This window comes from Zingiber officinale, chromosome 6A (assembly GCF_018446385.1).
Source record: "Zingiber officinale cultivar Zhangliang chromosome 6A, Zo_v1.1, whole genome shotgun sequence".
NCBI classification, from domain to species: Eukaryota; Viridiplantae; Streptophyta; class Magnoliopsida; order Zingiberales; family Zingiberaceae; genus Zingiber; species Zingiber officinale.
Window position 1 is genome coordinate 98,636,531 of NC_055997.1, and position 6,601 is coordinate 98,643,131.

General features: G+C 39.9%; 1 long non-coding RNA gene across 1 annotated transcript; it reads left to right on the plus strand.

The window, feature by feature from the left end:
- The first annotated feature begins 3,810 nt into the window (after positions 1-3,810).
- LOC121994224 lies at positions 3,811-5,135 on the plus strand. The gene is made up of 3 exons (XR_006115646.1): positions 3,811-3,958; positions 4,056-4,397; positions 4,469-5,135. It is a non-coding gene; the product is annotated as an uncharacterized LOC121994224 (long non-coding RNA).
- Positions 5,136-6,601: the final 1,466 nt, after the last annotated feature.

Below are 6,601 nucleotides of genomic sequence, written 5' to 3' on the forward strand. Positions count from 1 at the left end.
AAAATTGAAAAATGCTAAGTTAAAGGAATAAATAGAAAAATTTAAAAATTATGCATGCTCATATTCTAGAAATTATCCAGGACTAAATTGGTATTTTCGATACCATAAGGGTCGAATTAGAAAGGTATCACTAAAATATATTCCTAAAAGATGCATGATTAGGAAGAAACCTGTATTGGGTTCCCAAATCCTACTTAGAATAAATTAAAATATTTTTGAAAGCTAAAATTTGTAGAAAGAAGATTAAATATTTGATTTCTTTAAAATGATTTGTCTAGAAGTGGTTGTTATTTCAATATCCAAGAAGGTCTAGTGTCTTGCCACAGCCTAAAAGTCAATTATTGGAATGAATATTTAATTAACTAACTGTTAAATAGTTAATTGTTATAATTTTTTTAAAAATTATTACATTAAATTTTCTACTTAAGTTAATTTTTTTCTTTATAAATGCCTATTCAACTCTATTAAAATTTTCAGATTTTTTCAAATCTGAAAAATAGATTTTTTTTTTTTAACTTAAACTAGTTAAATAGGGAGGTATATATTTCTTAAAAATATTACATATTTACTAATTTTCAAAAACTGCAATTTAATATTAATGTCTTTAATATTAAAAAACTTACAATTTCATTCAATGCCTTTAATTTAATGTCTCTAATTTAATATCTTATTTACCCTAACTTAACTTGGGTTGACCCACATCAAAAAGAGGGAGATTGTAAGTATCTCATGATGATTTTGATGTGATCAACCAAGTCAAGTTAGGTCCTGTTGTTATTTTGATACCTTGTGTCTAAATGTGTAGGAACTTAGGAGTGTAGAAAGTCGAACGAAAGATGCAACTAGCAAGAAGGACGACACGAGAGAGAGCCGACAAGCTCGGTGCGTCCAAGAAATAAGGTGATGTGAAAGAGTAGGCTGGTGGACGAGAAGGAGACGCGCGATGTTTTCGAGGGGGAGAAGTCAGAACGGAAGACTGCTTGAAAGCTGAAAAATAGGTTTAGATGAGCCATATTCCGGATGGTCGAAATCACCCAAGTGAGTGGAGCCGGAGCAGAAGACCCGGAGCCAAGCGAGCGGAAACGGAGTGGAAGACCAAGACCAAAAAGTCAACTAAAAGTTGACTTTCTAGTTCGGGCGCCCGAACTAGAGTTTTATCTGAAATTCCTGTTGGACCCCGTGGTTGTTTTGATGTGATCAACCAAGTTTATGTTAGGTCCTATTTGTATGATCCCTGTGTCTAAGTGTGTAGGAACTTAGGAGCGCAGGAAGTCGAGCGGAAGACGCAGCTAGCGAGAAGGACGGCACGGGAAGGGAGCCGACGGGCTCGGTGCGTCCGAAGGACGAGAGAATTGCATAAGAGTACACCGGTGGGCGTGAAGAACGTGTGTGGCGTTCGAGGGACGTAAAGCTAGGACGGAAGACTGTTCGAGGAGAAGGCCGGGAACTGGGTTCGGGTGAGCCCTATTCAGGATGATCGAAATCACCCAAGCAAGCCGAACCAGAGCAAGTCAACCGGGAAGTTGACTTGACAAGTGTTCGGTCGACCGAACCCTCTGATCGGTCAACCGAACCCCTTTTCATCAGCAGCCAGCCGTTAGAGACACATCAGCAGCCACGTCAGCAACCAATGGCTGATCGGTCGACCGAACCTGAGATAAACTAGAAGACTTAGTCGAACGTACTAATCGGGCCAGCTCAGAGAGACCATTGGCTGATCGGTCGACTGAACACAAGGATCGGTAGACCGAACCCAAGCTCGATCCAGAGAGACTGCACCTAGATGGAAGGCTGGGCAGGTACAATGGGGATCGGTCGACTGATCCCTCTCGAGTCAAAACCTGATCCTGAAAATCAGGTTATCTGATAAGTCTTGGAACCCCTATATAATGGGGTCTCGAGTAGCTGTTCAGCACAACGAATATAGTATCAACTCTGTAATTTCTGTTCAAGCAACCTCTGTGCTCTTAAAGTGTAAAAGGCTTCTCCGCCTTCAAAGAAGGAGACTCTCTTAGTGCGCCTTTCCACCACCTTGGATTAACAACCTTCTCGGTTGTAACCAAGTCAAATAGCTGAGTCATCTCTCTTTTCTTTTCTGTTAATTTCTTTAATTGTTAGTGTTGCTTCATCTTAGAGTTGAAAGTTTGAGGAGGGTATAATTTTTTGATTGCAGGCAATTCACCCCCCTCTTGCCGGCCCCACTGCACCAACAATTCCATGTGTCGCATTACGTTGCGATGGGGATAAAATTTTATCCCCCTCCAGGCATCTGAAATGCTTCCAGGCACCCCGACCAGGGCTATAAATACGACCCTGGTCCTAGTAGTGAAACATAACACTTGTAAAACATTCCTTTCTTGCTCTACTACTATTTGTGAGTCATCAACATTGTAAGAGGCTACTCCGCCCAAAGGAGATCTTCATAATGTGCTTCTCTTGCCTTGGATTAGCAATCCTCTGATTGCAACCAAGTAATTCTTTTTGCCTCTTTTTATTTCTCTAATTAATTAGTTTCTTTTTATGCAAGTGTTAGTTAATTAAGCTATAAAGCTTGAGAAGGGTTTGCGTTTTATTTTTGTAGGGCTATTCACCCCTCTCTAATCGGCTGTTAAGGGACCTATATAAAGAAGGACAATTCAACCAACTTAATTAATTCAAAATTAAAAGTATAAATTCAACCTTAACTAAAACTTACTTAAATTAAACTTAACAAATTAAAGAAAGGGTTCCTAAAGCTTGTCTAACCAAGCAAGTAGAACCAAACCAAATCAACATAAATCTAAAACTTAAACAAAAATTCAATAATTCAAGGGGACTCTAAATTAGTTGACACCTCTAAAATAATAGTTTACCCGGGAGGATAATTAGGATTAGATTAAAAAAGGACAAAAGTTTAATTTGACAAATAACACTGGAGAAATTTTGGATGATAGTAGGTTAGGGAAGATCTGTCTATGCATGTCTAGGAACATATGACTTCGACCTATGTTGATCGGAGACAGAAACCCCTGGAGTTTTCTACTGGCGACCATGTATTTCTGAGAATCTCACCCACAAAAGGGGTGAAGAGATTTGGCCTCCGAGATAAGCTAGCTCCACAATACATTGGGCCCTTCCAGATCTTGAAAAGGATTGGAGCGGTAGCTTACCGTCTGGCGCTACCACAGGCTCTGGCAGGCATACACGATGTATTTCATGTGTCCATGCTGAGGAGATATGTGCTCGACCCAACACACGTTCTGTCAGATATATCAGTTCACATTTAGCCTGACGTTACCTACGAGGAGCTTCCGATACGGATTCTGGACTACAAAGAGCGTCAGCTGTGAAACAAAACTATCCGGCTGGTTAAAGTTGGATGACAGTATCATTCTGACGAGGAGGCTACTTGGGAGCTCGAGGATACGATTCAAGCTTGATACCCCCATCTTTTTACTTGAGGTATGTGGATTAATTTCCGTTCAGCATTTATATTATCTATCTATTGTTAGTACTTGCTGATGGTAAATAACAAAAATTTGGGGACCAAATTTTTATTAGTGGGGGAGAATGTAAAATACGGTACCCAAATGATAATTTAATAATAAGATTATTTGAGTAATAATCTTATTGGAATTTTAAGGAATTTTTTGAAATTTTTTAAAAAAAATTTGGAGCTCGTATGACGTATTTTTAGTGGATGAATTTATAAGTTTAGAAAAAATCTGTTTGGAATACCCAAAATGGGAGTTGATTGAGAAATTTAACTTAGGGTTTAATTAAAATACCTAAGGTTATAATATTTTACTTTTCTTATTTTCTCTTATTTTTCTTTTTTTTTATCTCCCGAGCCGATCCCTCTCCTCCTCCCCTCTCGCGACACCGGCTCTCCTTCTCTTCCCCTTTGCTCCTGCGATGTCGAAGCCCTCTTCCCAGAGCCCGATCGCCTTCCCCTCGCGCGACGCTTCTTCTCCTGCAGGTACAAAACCCATTCTTCTCACCAACGCCGACCCACTTCTCCTCCTCTTTGCGTCGCTCAACACTCGACGGATTGACACCGCCGATCCGTGCCCTAGCTCGCTGAGGCACCACCTCTGCACAGGTTTGGTCTTCGGCCAGGAGCAAGGATACAAGCCCTAGTTTTGATTCGTCGATCCTCCCTTCCCTGCGTGCTGCCACCGACCACTGTGGCCGATGCCTGATGGCCGCTAAGCACCATCTGTGGGACAACTCGTCGACACCCTTTTTTTGATCCAGCCGACTGTTGCCGATCTACCAACGCTAGCATTTTCAAGCACGAGTAAGGAGTATCTGTGCTCTGTCCAGTTTGGTGAGGAGGATCACTATCGGAGCAGTGTTTCCTTGGTGGAATCAAAGAGGAGAACACAAACACCTCATAGCTACGGATCTGTTTCGGGGTAAGGTTATTGAATTTAGTTTTCCTTTGGAGTATAAAGTTAATTAATGGATTCATAGGTTGGATTGTTAGGTTAGTAAGTGAAGGGAGTGGGAGGGACAGCAGTAGCTCTCTATTGTCAGCTGTGAAACACCCTCAACCATCTCCGGATTTGGGTAAGTGGTAGAAATTGATTTGTGTTAGCGCAATCTAATGTGTTTATGAAAGGACTAGGGTTTTCCCTAACTCATTTTGGGGAGTTTATTTATCTATCTAATTCAAAGGATATATATATATATATATATATATATATATATATTGATTGTAGGATTTTGATTCGAGACGACGTCTCGACGTAGGATTTATTTCAGATACGATCTCTATTTTTAGGCAGGTACCTTGACTTATTCCTTTTGATAATGTCATTTTGATATGCGTAATAGGTTATAGCTACTAGTAATGATTATGTTTATCTTTACTTTGGTATGTCATTATATGATGTCTGTTGCATACTTTTATCTGTTCTGCATTTATGTTTTATACCCTCTCGATTATTGCCAGGTGCATTTATGTTCATAGAGGTAGTGACATACCATGCTTTATTGTGTACATGACTAGTTATTTGTCATACCTAACATGTGTACCTAGATCATTTTATTTGATCCATTTACCTTTTGGTACATACTTTATGGAGGTGGATATGGTCAGGATTTGCATGCTTAGTGACATGCACCATCTTGCATGATTGCATGCTGAGCGATTGCCGACTCTATTATTGTTGAGCACATCGTCAGTTACATGGATCTGCACACACAACCACTCATGGATTAGTGGTATATCAGGCAGGGTGTGTTACGACAGGTTGCTCTGTCAAGGACTCCGCTGGTCCACTCATGGGTAGTGTGATTGCAGCGTGATAGTAGGACAATTATCCCTCCCCTTGACTATGTCACAGGGAGATGAGAGCTTAGGCTCCCCCACTATGATTTGGGGTAGGAGGATAGGAGTACTCCGACAGTATCTTGCCCACTGGTCACTCAGGAGTAGTGATGGTAGAGTGCACAGTTGTCACAACCCTACCCACTCGACCTCACCATCGTGTGTGAGGTGACTGACTGATATCAGGGGTGACCAGGACATTTTTGCATCATATGTATGGATTGCATCTATTGCTTGTGATTGCTGCATTTTGGATGTTGTATTTTTGTGGATGCATATGTTTGACATGCATACAGGAGACATGCTGCTTTTGGTTTGACTATCTTTATATCTAGGTAGAAGGTCCTAGTGAGTACAGATTCTCTTGCCTTTCAGTTTTGCATTTACAGTTATTGTCCAAGAGATTGTACTCCATGATTATTATTGTTTGTTACAATTTACTATGCATGCCAACTTGATACCCGCTAAGTTGTTGAACTCATGTCGTTGATTTATTCATATTTCAAGTTGAAGCTGTCAGGAGGTTCCAGTCGCTAGTCCCCACCCAACATTGTGACTGTTTTCGATCTTTTGTTTTTGTTATGTGTATACATACTTGATGTGTGCGCTTTGCACTCGTGGATTTTATATTTTGATTTGGGCATGTTGCCCATGTTTTCCACTGCGAAAGTTTTTCCGCTGTGTTGTGTTTTCCTCATTATAGCGGAGTAGGTATTATTATAAACTACATGGATTGTTTAGCATATTTTATTGTATATGTTCCGGTCATGTTGGCCGAGGATTGTGAGGCCTTGAGGGCTATGTAATCAAGTCTCAGATTGTCATCCGTATAGGGGAGATGTTGTTGAAATTTCCTCTGGCAGGGACTCCCCCAGGGCGTGACATCACATCGTCAAAGGATATTAAACTCAACTATGTTGAGTCCAAGTCAAATTTGGATGACATTTTCACTAAACCACTACCAGAATTTGAATTCAATAATCTACGAAGACAAATGAGAATGTGCACGATAAACTAGGACTATTATTCTCAAACATATTTTCAAGTAATTTATAAATTATAGTAAAAATTTTTTACTTATATTTTTCTAAAAATTCTCATTTTCTTAGTATTTCAAAATTAATTTTAGCCTTAATTTATATCAAATACATAGAAAGCATGTTCCTATAGATCTAGGAATCGGGCATCTGACAAACACAAGAGGTCTAACTTGATTGTGCATGCACAAACTTAGAACGGTGTGAGATGTATATGCCTATTGCCTGGACTTCAGATGCTTATATCAGT